Source organism: Carassius gibelio, chromosome B4, assembly GCF_023724105.1.
Source record: "Carassius gibelio isolate Cgi1373 ecotype wild population from Czech Republic chromosome B4, carGib1.2-hapl.c, whole genome shotgun sequence".
Classification (NCBI taxonomy): Eukaryota; Metazoa; Chordata; class Actinopteri; order Cypriniformes; family Cyprinidae; genus Carassius; species Carassius gibelio.
In genome coordinates this window covers 7,256,785-7,276,980 of record NC_068399.1, presented here as the reverse complement: position 1 = coordinate 7,276,980, position 20,196 = coordinate 7,256,785, and the positions used below count along the sequence as shown (strand labels likewise).

Sequence of the window (20,196 nt, the reverse complement as noted above, 5' to 3'; positions counted from 1 at the left end):
CCCACACAAGCACCTGCCAAACACGGCGACAGACACGCGGCTACGTTTGCAACAACATTTTCACCGGAGGAAGAGATAAATGCTTAGAAACACCCATATAGCTAGCATGATGTCTTTTATTTCTAGATGACAAAGACAAAGTTAACCAGTACAACGACACTATGACAAAGGTTACCAGTACTTATCTGAACTAGGTAAAGAAAACGTTGATTTTTCACTCTGTGCTCTCCAATGACAATTATCGTTATTGTGCACTGCTGACTTAGACTAGTTTCCAGTGCTCATTGCTGCGTTGCTAAATGATAGCAACTCACCAGGACACTTCACCAACTCTCCACTCATTTTCCTCGGACCATGCATTTAATTGGCTTTGACGGACATCAGTTCTTGGCAATTCCTCATTTGCCCTCTCACGTCTGGCAAGTTCTTAATTATATGGCTGCGGGCCATCATACAAGTTGGTTCTTGTCACCTCTTCCTCATCCCAGTTTTTATTGCAACGTTACATTGTCCTAAAACCGTTTTTTCAACGTGTACCACTTGCATAAACACTGCGTCGGTAGGCAGTATTATCCATAGGGGCTGTAGTACATTGGAACTTGGAGTACATCGATCTAGTACGAGTTGACGGGTGGTAAGTCACAGGTTTGACTTAGGGATGGGCGTTTTCCACAAATATCACATTCGAATATTTGAGCTCACAAAAAACTAATATTCGAATATTCGTTTATTTAAATAAAGTTTAATGAGACAGACGTTATTTTTCAGCAACATTTATTGTTTCCGTCATCTTTGAACAAGCTTACACACAATAAGCTTGAACCTTTAACAATGCGTGCAAACAAACAAAAGTACAGATTAAAAGCAAAAAATAAATAAAAAGGGAACAAATAAAAAAAAACTTTTTGTTTTACATGTTCTTGTTAAGAAACACGGGCATGTAAACATGATCGGGGGAAAGTCGGCTTCTGTTAACAATAAGGCCAGTGTTGTACTGAAATCTGACTCCCTGGACAAATCGAACTCCCCTTCGCGTGCACGCGTGTCACACAGTTGAATGCAGCAGTTGCAGTTAAACCTTCAGCGGTTTATTATAAGCCTTTTATTGATAGTTTTTTTCCACAGTTGGCACCAAGAACGAACATAGAAGCGTTATGTGATTAACAAGCAGCTAACGGATGCAAAAACGCAGACTGGAGGTCGTCAACGGAATTAAACAGCAATTTCCAAAGTAGCCTAATGGCCGCAGAGAAAATGCGCTCTGACGGCACAGTCGTTGTCGGGACTCACAAATAACGGTGTGCTAAGCAAATAAGTTTTATGAAGCACTTTGTGTTCCTCATCTTGTGAAATACATGGCTCCAGCAAGAACTGTTCCCACTCGTCTCAGCTGGACTCTCTGTAATCATCGCTGAAGAACTGGCTCAGCCTTTTCCGACGAGTGGGCATTGCCGCATCCTCTTCATCGTTGGTGACGGCGGCTGCATCCGCACCACTCGCATCAAGGAAAATGTTCTGATAATGTTCCAAAAAGTTTTTTTTCTTACTTCCCTCATGTTTTCATAGAGAAACCTGAGATGTTTGAGCCGAGGTTCTAGGGCAGACGCGAGAAGAGGAGTTTTCACTGCATTCTGCAAGTTAGCTGTGTTTATTCGTTGCTTGAGAGATGCCGCAACAATGTTCTTCAATTCTGTCGCTTTCTGTGATTCTCCACGGCATATTTGAAGTACTGTAGAAGACTGCAGTTCTTATTCATTTGTTAATTCTTTTTTGCTTGCATACATCCTCAAATATGCCGTGGAGTATCACAGAAAGCGACCAAATAGGTTTTATTGTGGACTTTTTTTTTTTCTTTTTTTATGGCAAGCAAAAATATAGCGAAATTCGAATATTATTTTTTCTCAAATAATTAGAGCAGAACGAATCTTTGAATGTTTGACTATCCGTGCAAACCCCTAGTTTGACTGCCATTCCAGTGCACTTTCACGGGTTTAAGGTTGGAAAAACACAGGTTACGGTTTGCCTGGAACGCAGCATCATACTAGGCTGAGGCTAGCTTTCCTCCACTTCTCCCCAACGTGACGTCATCACCGAATTGCGTTAAAAAAAACTTTAATACCAAAAACGTAAAAAACTGGTCTTTAAGACCATTTTGAGACATTTTAAAAGTGATATATCTTGAGTGATTTATGTGCCCATTAATCGACAGTGGTGGTTAACCTGCAACATGGCCTTTAATGCGATCGGCAACTGGCTGTTTTTTGCCTTATTGCAACTGGGGTTATATATGAATTTGTTTCTGAGGAGAGCTGACTGTCTTCTGAAAAGTTTACGTGGTATTTTCTTTTCATCTCGTCTCTGTATAGTTCATGATGCAGTGTTTCAGCAGAGCTTTGTTTACAGCGGTAACCAAGTAAATACTGTATCTGGTGTTCCAGAGGTACCTCCTGCTGTCAGAGATTGAATAGGCATCTCATTCAGGGCTTCTTCTGTTTGTTTCGTTCAGGCATGTAGTATAATTTCAAAAAGCTAGTTTCAGCTGCACGTGCTGTGAACATGCATTGACACAAAAGTTTAGTAATTACACCATAAATGCATATACTGTATTTGCTGGACTATAAGTCGCACTTTTTTCATAGTTTGGCTGGTCCTGTGACTTATAGTCAGGTGCGACTTATTTATCAAAATTAATTTGACATGAACCGAGAGAAATTAACCAAGATGAAACATTACCGTCTACAGCCGCCAGAGGGCGCTCTATGCTGCTCAGTGCTCCTGTAGTCTACACTGAACACAGAGCGGCTGTAGAAGGTACTGTTTTCTCTTGGTTCTTGGTTCTAAATAAATGCGACTTATAGGCCAGTGCGAATTGTTTTTTTCCTCATCGTGACGTATTTTTGGACTGATGCGACTTATAGTCCGAAAAATACGGTATTTATAGTCTACTATTACAGTTTGGCTAGGGTTAAAGGTAAAGAGCACTTTTAAATAAACATGACAGACAATTACAAATGAGGACAATGGAAGCAATCAAAATTAACAAAAGAATGATATAGAAGTGCTATAACAAGTCTCAGTTAGCTTGACAGTAGACATAGCAAGGGCGTTTTAAATAATATAATAAAATAAGAGAAAACAGATAGAATGGAAAAAGAATAGAGCAAGATAGTATGAGAGGTCTTTTTGAGAGGTATGAGAGGACCCTGATTCTGAAGGGGAATATCTGCATTCAGAAGATGACGGTTATACTGAAAGTGAAAGTGTAGCCCTACACAAAGCACAAACAGTGAATCCTTTGCCCAATGTAAATGGTCCTTTGCCCAATGTCAGTGGTGTGAACACTATTTCCCCGGGGTCAGAGTGTTCAGCGCGAAATTAGCAGGCGTGTTAGTGTTGCGAGGAACGAGGCAGGAGATTTTTACCACGCTAGACATGTAACTTTGTCTTCTGACCGTGTGCCTCTCCGCAATCGCGGAGACAAACCGGGTTTTTGGGTTGTCACTTTTGTGAAAAAAATCCTGTTTGATTTGAGTGACGATTATGCATGTCTAAAGTTTTATACAGCAAATAACACCAAATATAGGTAAATCCACGGACAACAGGCAGGAGGAATGTAAAGATTCAATATATTGGTAAAGACCAATATTTCTGATGATTTATTGGCGTGAAGTTACGTGCAAAATGACAAATAGGAGTGCAACATTTTCGAAAAACAATAAGCAGAGTGGACTGCCATAATGCAAAACATTTACTGCAGGCTTCAACATGGCTGTGTTTACGATTAAATTTCAACAACAACAACAAAAATCGCATAGGCGATTTTCTAAATCATTTTTCGAATATTCATCGAATTTAAAATAAAAATCCACATTCGAATGCGCATTCGAATTTTAGGTGTGCATTAAGGAAGCTGCCTTATGAGCCCCGGTGTTCCATTCCATCTTGCCGCACGCACAGCTGTATCTACACAACTATCTGCTGTCTCATCTTTCACCTTGTGTACGCGCACCGTCTGAGGTATTTCAGTGGCGCACGAGATGCGATGACGATGTATGTGCCATTGCATTATAAGGTTATGTTAGCCTATCCAGTTGAAGCCACTTAAAAAAAAAAAAAAAAAAGAACATCAATGTGGAGAAGATCTTGTTTACATCAAAACGGAAACCAAGCCGTTCACACAGAATGCATATTTCGTGCATTTTCTAGAGGGACACCGTTGGACTCGCATCTCGCACAAGAGAGCCGTATGTTTAGAAAGACATGTAAAATGAATTTTAATAATTTAGTTTTCTAAAAATATCTCGAGACTTTATTATGGGTTTTTGTTCCCCATCCCACTGCATCTCTTGTTTTTAAATGAAAAAATGTATCCTGTCTAACTGGTTTTCCGCCCTTTTTATTTATTTAACAATGCATGCATACATGATGCTGTTTTGTTTATAGTTTAAGCAACTTAATTAATAATAATTGGTTCATAAACATTATTTTAAATATGTTTTTTCACAGTCATGTATTCTAATGCTTTGAATAAACATGCAGTAATATTTTGCTCGATGCGCTATCTTGAACCTCAGAAGAGAAGCAAAAAGCTTTTCTTCACCCTAACTGAAATTATGCATTTAAAATTTGAATACAATTCGAATTTTGATCATATTGAAGTAAAAAATTGGTATTTAGTTTTTCAGCTATTTTGACAGCCCTAGGCGATTCTAGCCCGAATCTGTATCTGTAGGCATGAGACTGTCTGAATACCGGCAGAATTCTCATTTCTGTTGTAAAAAGAGAAACATTGTGCAGAAGTATTATTTGCTGTTGTGCGTGTTTGTACGAAGCTGCAGTTGCAGGATGGGAAAAGATCTGGGCACAGTTTTTCCAGAACTTCGTGCCAAGTTAAAGCGCTGTCGAGCTGTTTTAATGATTTTTTTTTAGATGTATTATGGTGCCCGAACCCGTATGACTTTGAGCAGTGACCGCGAACATTTAGTTTACTGCAGCCACAGCCATCATTACCAAGCATGAACCGTTGACTCTGACAGTGAGTGAGAGTATGAGACGAAGCGAACGCACAGGCCACAGTGTGACATCCGTAAACACAGATGACCTCAAGGGTTTTTTTTTTTTTTATTAAAGAAGATAGCCTTCATTTGTATGTAGGCCAAGGCAATTTATATATTTACAATACTTAAATATAATTAATAGTATTTTATTGCATTTGTATTAGTTGTTTGAAGAGTGAAACAATGATTGTGTGGTCTTAACGCAGATTTACAATCTGCAAGTCGGTCGGACTAAAAGCAAAAAAAAAAAAAAAAAAAAAATTGAGTCTGTGCTAAATTGACAGGGTCGGTCGGGTTACGGCAAACAAGAATATTTTTAAGGATGGCCTGAGGTCATCTTAGCAAGTGACAGCATTCATCAATCAAGAATTGAACATCAACCAATCAAGGGGTGCGAGTCGAGCAGCACGGTGCATTGGCTCCGGTTCAGATATGACATCATTATCATTATCATCATTATCTTCTGCCATGAAAAGTAAATGCAGTCAAGTTTCTCCGGCCACACAAATGAATTCTAACTCTTTTGCTTCATGCAGTTTATTTTTAGTTCATCTCCATGAACCTCCATGACTTGCCCAACATATGGTCTGCCATCATACTCCACAATGACAAATTTTCCTTGTGTGCATCAATCTTCTTCCTCAAAGGAATCATTTGATTCAGTCTCCAAAGTATTTCCAAAATCCACCTTCTTTGATTTGTGGCAAGAACACACTTCAGGATATGGACAGAAACAACTTAAGTCTCTGTGCAGGATCACTCCTGGTGATGATGACAAGACTTGGTGTGTACCTAGATTCCCTGTAACTGGTTTGACAGATGGAGGTAGCAGTTTGTCGTAGGCCTCAATATCTGACTCTTCAATCCATTTGAATTTCTCGTCCCTATTTGAGAGGATAGAAACTCCTTGAAATCTATTGGAGATTGCAAATCACTGCCTCTCAGAACATACTTGTCTGCTGTTCTTTTGACTACCAACACCGTCTGGGGCTCCCTTGACATGTGACCTTTCTGAGAAATTCCAAGTTACATGTTTAAACCTGATTGTGAAGGGAACTTGGCTTAACAGAAAGCTGTTGGTTTTGTTTCTGTATTGTGTTACGGGACCATCACTGATGACATGCAGTATGTCAATGGCTTGGCTACGTTCCAGCATCACATCTTCCAAAACAGGCACGATGTGTGCCCAAACAGCTCTCTCGTCATGCCTTAATAGCCGCGTGCCAGGGCCAGTCGCGTTTCCACTGTCACTTCCGGGGCTTGATCGTGCCTCCTCGGGACTTTCTCGGGGCCAACGGCCAGGGTTTTTTGGACTGACGAAAACCTTGGGCCAAAGCGGGCCAGCTGGGGCTAGAGGAGGGGTTATGAAAAAAAGGCGGAGTTTCTCCGCGTCTGGAGAGCATCAGCGCGGATCATTTCAGAAAGATAACAGCTATAGCACCAGCATTAAAGACTCTTACTCAGTAGCGAATGTTTGAAATAACTTGATCCGATGTAGATTATAATCACTAAACAAGACAGAAATCTTTATAAGCGATGTAAAAGATTATGCACGCTAAACATTAACGTTACCATAGTAAACATGGTAAATGCAACCAGGAGAGATCAGACATCAGCAGCTTATTCTTTATCACAATTGTGTATTTATTTAACATATTTTATCTGTCATAAGTCTCGTCTCGAGAGTTTAGCTCCACGTAGCATATCATCAAAATATAATGATTTTTGTTCGGGAGCTTTTATGAAAATAGAGAGTGTCTGCACAGCAGATAATTTCATAAAGATAACAGCTTTAACACCAGTATTAAACACTTTTTTTTTTTTTTTTTATAAGTTGAGCTCAAAACTCAAATAAACAGAAACGGACTCGACTGAATAAGCAGGCTATTTTCATAAGCGCCAAAAATAAATAAATAAATAAATAAAATAGAAATAAGTGTATTTATGTATGATAAACTTTGAGTCCTGATGAATTAAATCATTATGATCAATGTATCACTTATTCTATAGTTAAAACATTGTTGCTTTCGAATTTGAATAATTAACAAAGCATGCAAACAAACGTCCACTTTTATCATGTTCCTGTGTGATCGCGCATGTTCCAGTAATTTATTTCTTATTAGTTTTCTGATAACTTATCTTTGTTGGTGAAATGATGAGGTTGCGTGACGTTGTTTCTGAGAGGCGTGTAAAGGGCGTGTTTTAGTGACGCGCAGCGGAGCTTCTGGCTTGACAGTGGAAACCCTGCGTTATTCTGGCCTTGGTGCTACTGGCCCAAGGCTATTAGCCCGGCCCGGCCCGTTTTAAGCCCTGGCTCACACTGGCCCGACAATGGAAATGCGGCTAACGTAATGGTGACCAAGTTGTATACCTCTGGGTTCCTTTTGAGGTGTAAGCTGGAGCTGTAATCGGGCCTTAAAAGTTAGGCCCGATAGGACCCGAGCCTAACTAACGTAGACTATAGGCCACTTGGAAGTTGGAATAAAGAAATAAAATAAGTCCTCTGTAACATCGTAACATCTCAGCACTCTAAATAGGCATAGGCTCACTTAACCTATAAATAGACCAACACACAAATAAAAATAACGAAATTAAGATAAAGGCTCCGCCGGATTTGCTTCGCCACTAGCAGCTGGCATTTAATAAAAGAATGCCAACATTAGCGTAAATACTCTGTCCACATTATGCATTTAAGACTCAATTCATATTTAGTTATCATTTGAAAAACCTTTACTCACAGAGATTTGGCTATACCAGCATGTTTTTGTGGAGGAAATATTGAATCCACTGTAGATGTCTTCAGCGCGTTCATGCGCTCACTGATGGTGCATCATTATTCACTCATTATTCTCATTATAAACATGGTCAAAACTTTTCCACAACTCAGACTTTGCTTTAGTTGCTGGTGCAACCAAAACGTAATCGCCAGAGGCAAGCCTCCGTTACACCTACTCAGCATCCATTTTCGCATCTTTCTCGCACTAATTGAAACGCATCACATGACCGTTCGTTTACCTCGCAAACCGGAGCGCAAGGCCGAGCCCGACCCGAGCCCGCGTAAGATGATAAGCCCGAATCCTACCGAACCCGTCGGGTCCCATCGGGTTCGGGCAAAGATCTTCAGCTCTAGTGTAAGCAACTGCAGTATGCAGTGTGACTAGCTTTCGGCTTCCTGCGAAGTGATGAGGCTGGATTTCTGAATTCATCTTGCAACCGTAATTGTCTGAAAAGTCTACGTGCAACACAATTTCATTTTGAGCAACATTTTCCTTAATTTTCCTAAAATTTTCTGCTTGATGCAACCAGTTGAATTGATGGCTACCGATGGATTCAAGTTCAAGTCTGAATTGCTCTACCAGGTTTTCGACTGTGCCAGACTTTTGACTTCTTTACCCAATTTTTAAAGACCCTATCACCAACAGTCACATCCTCTTTCGCCCAGCATTCCCACTGGGCAGAGTCGTAGGGGTTGTTCTCTGCCAGCTGAAGTTCTTCAAAGCAGCATTCAGTGCATTTTTTTGTACATACACTCTTTCTTATCAACATTACATGTAATGCTTTTGAGCAGAGAGGATAGGCTTTCCGTTTGAATTAAGCCCCTATGTGCCATGCTGTCAATAGCCGCGTTTCCACTGGCGAGCTTAAACCGGGCATGCTAGTGCATGCCAGGGCCAGTCGCGTTTCCACTGTCACTTCCTGGGGCTTGATCGTGCCCCGCTGGGGCTTTCTTGGGGACAACGGCCAGGGTTTTTTGGCCCGACGAAAACCTTGGGCCAAAGCGGGCCACCTGGGGCTAGAGGAGGGGTTACGAACAAAGGCGGAGTTACTCCGTGTCTAGAGAGCTCAGCGCTGTTGATTATAATAAACAAGGCAGAAATATTTATAAGCGATGTTAAAGACTGCACGCTAAACATGTTGAAAACAGGCGCAGGTATTGCAGTCGGTTGCTCTGGCTTCTGTTATATAAAATGGCCTGTATCTAGTAAATTGCCTGTAAGACATTCTGTATTTGCATCTGGGATCTTTGAGTTAGTCACTGTGGAGGTCTTGCAGTGATTTTGTCAGAACTCTCTGCTGCTGCTTGTCTTTTTTCTTCCCGCAAGCAGTCTGCTGTTGGTGTCTCTTGACAAGAACAACTCTCCTTCTTTTCTCTTTTTGACTGCATTTTGTTTCAGTTGTGGCTTGCTGTGTTTCTCCCTGACATTCAATGGCCAGGGTTTTTTGGGCCCAACGAAAACCTTGGGCCAAAGCGGGCCACCTGGGGCTAGAGGAGGGGTTATGAACAAAGGCGGAGTTACTCCGTGTCTAGAGAGCTCAGTGCTGCGGATCATTTCAGAAAGCTAACCGCTATAACACCAGCATTAAAGACTTTTTTAAATAAGTCGAGCTCAAAACTCACTTTCAGTCAGCAGCGAGTGTTTGAAATAACTTGATCCAATGTGGATTATAATCACTAAACAAGGCAGAAATATTTATAAGCGATGCAAAAGTCTGTGCACGCTAGGCATTAACATTAACGTGTTAAATATGACCACTTGAAGAAATCAGACGTCAGCTTCTTATTCTCTATCACAATCTTGTAATTTTTTTGTAACTTATATTATCTGTCACAAGCCTCGTCTCGAGAGTTTAGCTCACGTTGCCTATCATAAAAAAATATTTTGTTTTTTGTTCTGGAGCTTTTATGAAAATAGAAATATTATCATTCATTCTAAATGTGACTACAAATAAACAGAAACAGACTCGACTGAATAAGCAGGCTATTTTCATAAGCGTTAAAAATAAATAAATAAAATAGAAATAGGTGTATTTATGTGTGGTTAATTTTGAGTCTTGATAAATTATATCAATATGATCAATGTATCACTTATTCCACATCGATACTTTTGAATTTGAACATATAACAAAGCATGCAAACAAACGGCCGCTTTCATCATCTTCATTTTGTGATCCATGTTCCAGTGACTTATTTCTTAGTTTTCTGATAACTTCTCTTTGTTGGTGAAATGATGAGGTGGCATGACGTTGTTCTGAGAGGTGTGTAAAGGGCGTGTTTTAGTGAACACCGCGCAGCGGTGCTTCAAGCTACACTGTGGAAACCCTTCGCTATTCTGGCCTCGGTGCTACTGGCCTGGGGCTATGAGCCCCGCCCGGCCCGCTTTAAGCCCTGGCTCGCACTGGCCCGAATAGTAGACGCATGTTTTCATGTTGAAAACAGGCGCAGGTATTGCGATCGGTTGCTCTGGCTTCTGTTATATAAAATTGCCTGTATATAGTAAATTGCCGGTAAGACATTCTGTATTTGCATCTGGGATCTTTGAGTTAGTCACTGTGGAGGTCTTGCAGTGATTTTGTCAGAACTCTCCACTGCTTCTTGTCTCTTTTGGTGTCTCTTGACAAGAACAACTCCACTTCTTTTCTCTTTTCGACTGCATTTTGTTTCAGCTGTGGCTTGCTGCATTTCTCCCTGACATTCTTGTTTACTTTATTTTCACAAATACGGTTTAGTTTTTTTCTGCATTCTACTGTTCATTTTTTGTTCCATCCTGAATTAAATTTTTAAAAGTTTGTTCTCCCACGCTAGACTAGTAAGCTTCCCCTTGATTTGTTTTGTATGTTCCATTCATTTGGCTACAGTGGCCTGTGTTGGCGATTATTGGAGGCGTTGTTGGTGGCACCACTGGAAGTTCAAGGGGAGGTTGGGCCACAGGTCCTGCAGGAGGTTCCACTGGCTCCTCCAGTACACTGTCAGGAGATGGTGGTGTTGTGTTAAGAATGGCAAGTAATGCCTTTTTCTCTGCCCTACATTTTTTTTTTTTTTTTTGGATTCCTTCCAAATCTTTCTCAATTCAGTTTGTCTCTTCCTTCCTAGTGCTTTAATGTTGAATGTATCCATGTTTCATGATATCTGTTTGAAATAATGATAGAATATAGATGACTGGATCAACAGAGAAATTAATGTAATGTATACTCAATTATAAACTCATGACCTACTGTTCTCCCTACAAACGTAACCACTTGTCAATTTCTTATAAAACACAATATAGATTATTATTCTGTAATAACAAGCTTATTATGTAACTATTGTTGAACATAAACCTCACACAGGTCTATTCTGATACGGAATAATAAGCAGTAATTCAGTCACTTAGCAAGATCCCTGAATTATTTTAAGATGTATATGGCATCATTTAAGTTTGATTTACTTTCCCCCTTGTTCTCTTAGGATTGCCTCCTTTCTCTGTGGATCCTTTTTAATTCACTCCCTATAGTGTCTGTTCCTCTCTTTTGCACACATCTCTCCCTCAGTTCTTTCTGTTGTCAAAAAAAGTTAAGTAGCATTATAGCACTGTATTTATGTACTATATATTTGTTTATAGTTATTGCATTATACATTATAGTTGTTTTAGTAACACTTCTGAACATTTTATGTAGTCTCCAAAAAAACGGCATTATTGTCATTATTGAATTTTAAATCATCAATACTGGTCAAAAAGTAATGAAAAGTATGTTAACAAACTTTATCTATTTGCTTTAATAGCTTCTTAAGGAGGTCTTGTCCTGTTATGTGACATCTGTGTCCTATGGTGTGACAGGACATTTCCTGTCACACCAAAGGACATTTGAGCTTTTGTGGCAGTTAATAACAATGCTAATACTAGCTGAATTGTCATTCGCTATTAGCATGATACATTTGCATAATATTACATAGTCCTGTTGTTAAAAATACAAAATTTTTAGGGGAAATTTAGGGGTGTCACACCAAAGGACAAAAAAAATGTAACAACTTCAGTGGTCTGAAAACATAGTTAATTATTTGAACAATTCTGAGAGAAATACTTACTTGCACTGCTCATGGCCTTCATAAGGGTCTTCAGTCACATGATCTTGAATGGGGTTTTTCAACTAAAAGTAGTTGTCCATGATATTGCCCAACTTAATATAAGGTTTTTGCATAACACCAAAGGACATTTTTTCTGTGACAAACCTTATGAAGTTCTTACACTTTTAGAAATGCATGTATAGGAAAAGTGATGGACACTTAGTGAAATAGACACTTGCACAATTATGCCAGGAGTGTTCATAAAGATTTTTAAACATCATTTTCTTTATTTATAAAAGTTAATATTTATGAAATAATGTTGTCTACCGTCACACCATAGGATGATTTTGAAATTTGGCTGTTTAACCATTTACAGTTTTCTAAATGATGAAAATGTGTAGTAAATTATTTTTTATCTTCTGTGATCTCTGCCACGTCACGTCAACTACCCATATATATATATATGGGGTGGAATGATACAAGTATTCGTACCAAACTGTCACTGTCCAATTAGGGCTGGACGATTATGGCCTAAAATCAAAACCTCGATTAATTGAACATTTTACCTCACTTAGAATTAATGAACGATTATTTTGTTTCTGTTTTGTTTTTTTGCCATCATAGTCCACTGACAAGGTTTGTACTGTAAATATGATTGATTATTAAAGGTGAGATATTTTTTTCCTATTGAAAGAGCAATCTGACATCATAGCTCACTATCAGCAGTTATTTTATCTATGTTAGTAACATTTCTTACAGATTACTGCTCGGTGTAAGAGATAAATAAAGATCAGATAAAGATAAATTAGCACACAGTACCATTACGAGTGATTGCATGTGTAAATTAGTCATACAGTCTCTTTTTTACCGTATTTTCTGCACTATAAGGCGCACCGGATTATAATGCGCACCTTCAATGCATGGTCTATTTTAAAAGTGTTTTCATATATAGGGCGCACCGGATTATAAGGCGCATAGAATAGAAGATACTGCAGTCAAACGTTTGACTGGGTTTGCGTTATGCATCCACTAGATGGAGCTGTGCTAAAGGGAATGTCAACATTTTGACAGAGTCCCTTGATCCATATATAAGGCACTCCGGATTATAAGACGTTTTTTGAGAAAATTAAAGGGGGGGTGAAATGCTCGTTTTCACTCAATATCCTGTTAATCTTGAGTACCTATAAAGTAGTACTGCATCCTTCATAACTCCAAAAAGTCTTTAGTTTTATTATATTCATAAGAGAAAGATAGTCTGTACCGATTATTCCCGGAAAAACACGACCGGCTGGAGGCGTGACGTGTGGGCAGAGCTAAAGAATCATGAGCCCGAGTAAGCTTTTGCGTTGAGAGCGTTTGGAAGCTGTGACATTACCGTGAGGAAAAAAACATCCAAAACAAACCATGGCTAACAGTCAGATTCAGCGTATATTTATGATCCAGAGGCTGAAATCTAACAAGAGCAGCATCAGCAACGACGTCTCTATGTGGTATGTACTGAAACTATATATATTTGCTTAGCGATTTTGGAAAATGACTAAAGTTCCACTTTATGTCGTCTTTTTTTTTTTTTTAAGCTGTACATGTGGAAAGTGCAGTTTGATGACAACATCGCATGTTGTTTACTTGATGTGCTTACGCGCCAATAGCTAAGTTAACAACACAGAGATATTTGAAGCAGTTTTACTCACCGCATGTGGTTCCAACACACGATCGTGACCCTTTTTCATTGGGGGGCATGGCCATAATGTAGGCTATATAATGAAAAAATCAGAAGATTGTTATGAAAATGAAAAAAAAAATAAATAAATAAAAATCTGTCTATGAAAACATGAACACATGATTAGGACAGGTTAGATTATGATTATGATCAAGCAATGTTATTAATAAAGGAGCACGAAATATCTGCCTGAGGTGAAGAGTATACAAATAAACGGAAGCTAATTCTATGCACGTCCTATGATAAATCAGATAACTGAGATACATATCAGACGTAACATTACAACTTATATCAGCACAATAGGATGCTAAGTTATGCGTTAGACAGAGAGAGAGAGCGCGCGAGCTCCCGCTGATGCGTTTTCATGACCGCGCGCTGAAAGATGGGCAAGGACAGATTTTACTATAGATTCCTATAAAGTTCTCATTATAAATGTATGGCAGATTTATGCTATATTTTCATCTACGTTATTAAGTGTAATAGTTGTTATAAAGCTGTATTTTTAAGTTAAGTTTTATTTTCCATAAACCACCTGCGCGTTTTCGAAGCCATATGAATTGAATTATGCCCACAAATATGACGGAAAAAAAAGCTCGGCTGCATTATTATAACATCATTAATAAGAAATTAACAATAATAATAGAAAAATAAAACATTTAAGAGCAATATCATTATCGGGCATTGCTTATATGAGCATGAAACGAATCTCTGATATGCAGCTATTTCAGCATAATTGTTCATGTTAATTACTCAGATATAGACTAGCTCTTGCAACTTTTATCTGAAAAAAAAAAAAAAAATCGCCGATGCAGATGTGAACTTGACCGAAAGTGTAACTCGGATTGCGCTTTACAAACATGAAAGTACAATAAATTCACATTAGTGTCACTATCGTTATTTCTTATGTAGTATTATAATATTTAATTAATATTTTGTATTCAATTTGCACTTTCTGATCAACCAAAATATTATTTAAATATTATTTAACAGCATGGAAATCACTGATTATTGCTAAATAATTGAATAAGATTTAAAATATATTTAAGATAAAAACTATTACAAACAAATAATTTTCGTCATCTCTACGAATATGTTTAATAGGCTACAAATATATCCAGTGCATTTTTATTTTATAAAGACCATTTCATTATTTGTCTGTGTTTTAAAAATTAACACACAAAGATACTTTTTCTTTTTTTGCTACTTTATTCAACTGCATTTTTTTTTTAACAAAACATTGTCTTCCAGTATAACTTTAGCAGCATATTTGATCCAGCGGTGAAATGTAGTTTTTAAAAGATAAGAAAAAAGTTCACCAAACAACTATTCTAAGGTATAAAACAGAGACCAATAGCCTAGATATTTTAACTATGGCTAAAACTCAAAACTAAAATAATAATTATAAAAAAAAAATTGATATTATATTTACCACGACCAATGAAACATTCAAATGTCTATTCAAAAAGATAAGGTGGTCTACGTGCTCAGATGAGAGCCGAGTGCGCAGCCTGTTCACATTTAGCGAAATAAATTCGCTCTGCTGGAACAGATGTTGCAGGAACAGCCAGACACCACTTCACAAGTAAACCTTCTCTGTCCCTGAAACTAATGGGCAGCAAATCTTTCACCACCATTTCAGCGAACAGCTTTGTCGTCTTCTCGGTTCTGCCTGCGTTGCATTTAAGTCTTACGGCAAGTGATTCAATGCTCGTCTGGGTTCCGCTCTGTTATCGCCAAATATTTTATGTAAACATTTTAGATGATAGTGGATTATATTTGTTGTAGATGTGTGTGACAGCTTGGCGCTGCACAGCTTACCCTGAACTGTATTTTCATCGTTCTTCTCAAAGGGAAGCCAGCCATCACTATGTGACTTTGAGGCCATGATTATCTGTCTTCTAACGTCTTTTGAGGTATCAAGTGGGAAGCTAACCAATCAGAGATCAGGGAGCCGCCCAACGTGCTGCCATAACCAATAATAAAAAAATAATAATAATTTCGATCATCGTTCATGTGATCGATCATCGCTGTCGCGGTCGAGTACTCGATCACTGTTGCACATCCCTAGTAGTGGACGTAGAGGATTATAATGTAAAAGGAGCTCATTCAAATACTGAGGTGCTAAACCATTCAGGGCTTTATAAGTAATAAGCAATATTTTAAAATCTATACGATGTTTGATAGGGAGCCAGTGAAGCATTGACAGGACCAGGCTAATATGGTCATACTTCCTGGTTCTAGTAAGAACTCTTGCTGCTGAATTTTGGACTAGCTGTAGTTTGTTTACTAAGCGTGCAGAACAACCACCCAATAAAGCATTACAATAATCTAACTTTGAGGTCATAAATGCATGGATTAACATTTCTGCATTTGACATTGAGAGCATAGGCCGTAATTTAGATATATTTTTGAGATAGAAAAATGCAATTTCACAAATGCTAGAAACGTGGCTTTCCAAGGAAAGATTGCGATCAAATAGCACACCTAGGTTCCTAACTGATGACGAAGAATTGACAGAGAAACCATCAAGTCTTAGACAGTGTTCTAGGTTATTACAAGCAGAGTTTTTAGGTCCTATAATTAACACCTCTGTCTTTTCAGAATTTAGCAGTAAGAAATACTGTCATCTGTCACTGTCATCCAGTTTTTTTATATTGACTATGTATTCCATTAGTTTTTCAAATTGGTGTGTTTCACTGGGCCGCGAAGAAATATAGAGCAGAGTATCATCAGCATAACAGTGAAAGCTAACACCATGTTTCCTGATGATATCTCCCAAGGGTAACATATAAAGCGTGAAGAGTAGCGGCCCTAGTACTGAGCCTTGAGGTACTCCATACTGCACTTGTGATCGATATGATACAACTTCATTCATTGCTACGAACTGATGGCCGGTCATATAAGTACGATTTAAACCATGCTAATGCACTTCCACTGATGAAAACAAAGTGTTGAGGTCAATTGGGAAAAAGTGACTGCATGTGGAACAGAACGCGGAATGTGAAGTGTACCCGGGGTGTGCCTTAAAGCTGTCTTCTTAAAGGACACCTACAATTTGAATGTAACATTTTTGCATTCAAATGTGGATTTTTTTTTTATTCTATGAATATTCGAAATTCTATTTTTTTTTTTTTTTTTTACAGCCCTAGTGCGAACATGGTAGCTTGATATAATAATACACATTCGATCATCTAATCGGTTGAATGTCCAAACCATAAAACAAATAGAACTGACAAAGTTTAGTGAAGATGCAAGGCCATCAGTATGTGTTGAACCGGCGTTCACATTCGTGTTTTGCTTTTATGCCACTGACTGGAAAGAGCAGAGTCATGTGGCTACACACGCGGTAGTATGCTTTTACATGCGGATGCGTCCGGAGTGTGTATGATACCGTTGAGTCTTGCTAAACTCAGCGCTGCTTTTTTATTTTTATTAGATAATCAATAACAACAAGCAGTTTAAGTGTGAGAGTAAACATTGTGCTGGGATGAATGTCGGGTCCTATGGTTTCCCGCAATGCAGAAAACGTGAACTGAATCACGGAATCCATTCATAAAAACCAAATTCACAGTTTAGCGCTCTTGACTTCATGAGAATCTGACCGTTTGATTTGAGCAAAAGCTGTAAAGGTAATCACGTAAACCCATCAAAATAAAAGTCCGATTTTGAAGTCTATTGTTCAGTAGAATGTACATAGCCTACTACTACTACTGCTACTAAAATGAAACAAACATTATTTTTTTAAGGAAGAATCACACAAAATATCTTCCATGTTTTCATTTCAAAAGTAAATCCCCTTTGTTTGCCAAAAAAGAATGTTTACTTAATTTTCAGTAATTTAAAAGACAAATAAAATTAATGTTTCATGCCTTGATTTGAAAACAATAAAAATCCAAATACACAGAATTTTTGAGGGGAAAACCATTAGGCTTCTTTAAGAAACAAATTAAGTTGTTTTATGCATTCAAATAATTAAACATGCTATAACAGAATTTGGTAACAAAAACAAAATATGGTAAGAAAAAAATAAAACCTTTCATTTCAATCATGTAATTTTTGTTAACTAATTAGACTTGCATTATGATTAATAAACTTTAATTTAACTATTAAAAAGGAGTGGAGTAAAACAAAAAAAATTAACAGAATCCAGGAAAAATAAATAATGGAAAATCATTTTTGTAAATAAAGCACTATTTAATTTTTTTTTTTTTTTTTTAGTATCCATTTTAAAAACTATCGGTTAATTAATCGGTATCGGCCAGTGTGGTCCAACCTAGCTATCGGTATCTGCAAAATCCAAAATCGGTCGACCTCTAATCGCAGCAATACAATGCTGTTTTATACAATGCTGACTACCAGCAGAAGAACACTGAATGCAGTGAGTTGCGCTCTTGAAAACAAAGCCTGCTAGATGCTAACCAATAGCCTGCTAACCATGTGCTGACACTCACAGACTGAATATTCTATATTCTGTGTCAGCTGCACAACAATGTGCTGTTTCTACATGTATTTATGCTTTGATTTGAAAGCAAACAGTGCATCCTTGTGGCGCAGCTGACACAGAAAAGCATAGGCAGTTTGAGTGATGTGGAGAGACACAGAGTAGACTGTTGACAAAGGAATTGATGAATAAAGTTATTTTTGTTTTCTTTGTTTGCAAACAGTATTCTTGTCACTTTATAAGGTCACGGTTGAAACACTGATGCAGATGGACTATTCTGATGGTGCTTTTAATACTTTTCTGGACCTTGACAGTGTAACTTATTTGGCAATCTATGGGACAGTCATAAGCCTCCCGGTTTTCATCCAAAATATCTTAAATAGTGATCTGAAGACGAACATAGCAAATAACAAAACAATAAAACAGATACGGAAAACCTTGCAAATAATTTCAAACATTCATTCAATATCTAATATTTCCTGAATATTATGAAATTCGTGAAGGTCGCGTGATATTCAGATCACAATGGCAACTGTAGAGGAGTGTATTCTTTTGCCGATGAACTATCGTATAAATGTGGATGAATACGTATAAGTTCGCATAATTTTTCCTCTTCGCCCGCCATTGTATTCAAACCTTCTTCTTCTGTAAACACAATATACTTGAATTAATGTACAATACTTGCAATGTCGCCCCCACCGACAATCCATAGTATTGCGTGAATCGGCGCGTCGTGTATCAAAACTAGGACGACACATTTGGCTACGCACCGACGCATAATGGCGGCCGAAGCGTAACGATGCGTAGCATCGGGGACGCGTATGCGTACAGATGCGTTGACTATGAAACGGCCCTAAGCCCTTTCAGGCCACAAGCTTTTGCAATCTTGATGTATAAATACATAATTTTTTTCCAAAAAGCCCTATCCCCTAAATGAAAATTTTCATTTTGGGGTGGAGTATCCCTTTATACACTTGTCTTATCCCTTTAAACCATTGTCTTATGAATATTCCATCACTGTATAAAGGTCTATTTTTTGCATACACTTACAATGAAAAAAAAAAACATGGTGCTTCTGTAAAATAAAGAACTCAAATGGCAGAATCAATCCAGGGACACGTTTGCTTTCACACAGAAGGCGACCCAGCAATGTTCCGGCAATTTGCCGGGTCCGACGTGCAGTGTGAAAGGGCCTTAAGTGTATGAAGGTATTCCTTGTATTTACACATGAACTGAAGATTATATATATTTAACATAATTTAGTAATATTTAGTATTTTCACATCTAGGTGGAAAAAAATATAATTGTACTACTGTCTGTTCAAAATAAATGAAAAGAAACCAAACATAGAAGATACGTTTTTTGTTGTCGTTGTTTTTTTGTTTTGTTTTTCCTTGTTGAACACTGTGACAAGATTGAGGTGAGAGCGAGCACGTGGCTGCAGCAATGTCGCGTGTGGCACGTGTGCTTCACCTTTTCACCTGACTATGGTCTTCACCGTGAAACCCATTTTTTATAATTCTGTTTACATGTTTATACATATAAATATACATATAAAACGTACATATATTTTTTTTTTTTTTTGGAGCAACTGCTATGGTGCCCTACTGCGTACTCTGTGTGGGACCGCAGGACTGGACATAGACATAAATACCTGTGTCTATAGTCCTGGATATGTTGGCTGTCGCAGTATATTCATTCCATGGATAGAATATGGGCACTGCAGCATAATACAAAAATATTTCTTCAAAAGCAGATTGTGGAGACATTTTTATCGTCCACGATCAAAAATATTCATAATGCACACCCCTTCTCTCTGAAGAAATCGTGGGCAGGGGCTCAAAATGCGTAGCAAATTTTACTTTCGACCGTTGGACTTTTTTCCTCTTTAAGATTAAAATACTTCCAAACCGCTAACATGGCTATTCTGTAAGTTAGCGATCTCTCATACTCATGTCACTATAATTGGCTACTACTGTTATCACGTGACAAGCTGCGTTTGACTGGATATCGCAACAACGGAAATGCTAATATTCACGCTTTTAGGCAATGGTTTAAGCTAGATTTTCCCATTGTTTGTGTTGGATTGTTATCAGACTTATGTATTGGATCATGTTTTTTTTCTTCCCTCTGAACCACGATCTAGCGTTCTGGG

The 20,196-nt window shown here is 38.1% G+C and overlaps 2 protein-coding genes across 3 annotated transcripts in view; both read left to right on the top strand.

Moving 5' to 3' along the window:
• Window positions 1-20,196, top strand: part of LOC127955944 (zinc finger protein OZF-like) — a 155,441-nt gene that overhangs the window by 7,103 nt on the left and 128,142 nt on the right. The window lies entirely within an intron of this gene.
• LOC127955948 (zinc finger protein OZF) overlaps window positions 1-20,196 on the top strand; it is a 313,902-nt gene that overhangs the window by 188,425 nt on the left and 105,281 nt on the right. The gene's annotated exons all lie outside the window — the stretch shown is intronic.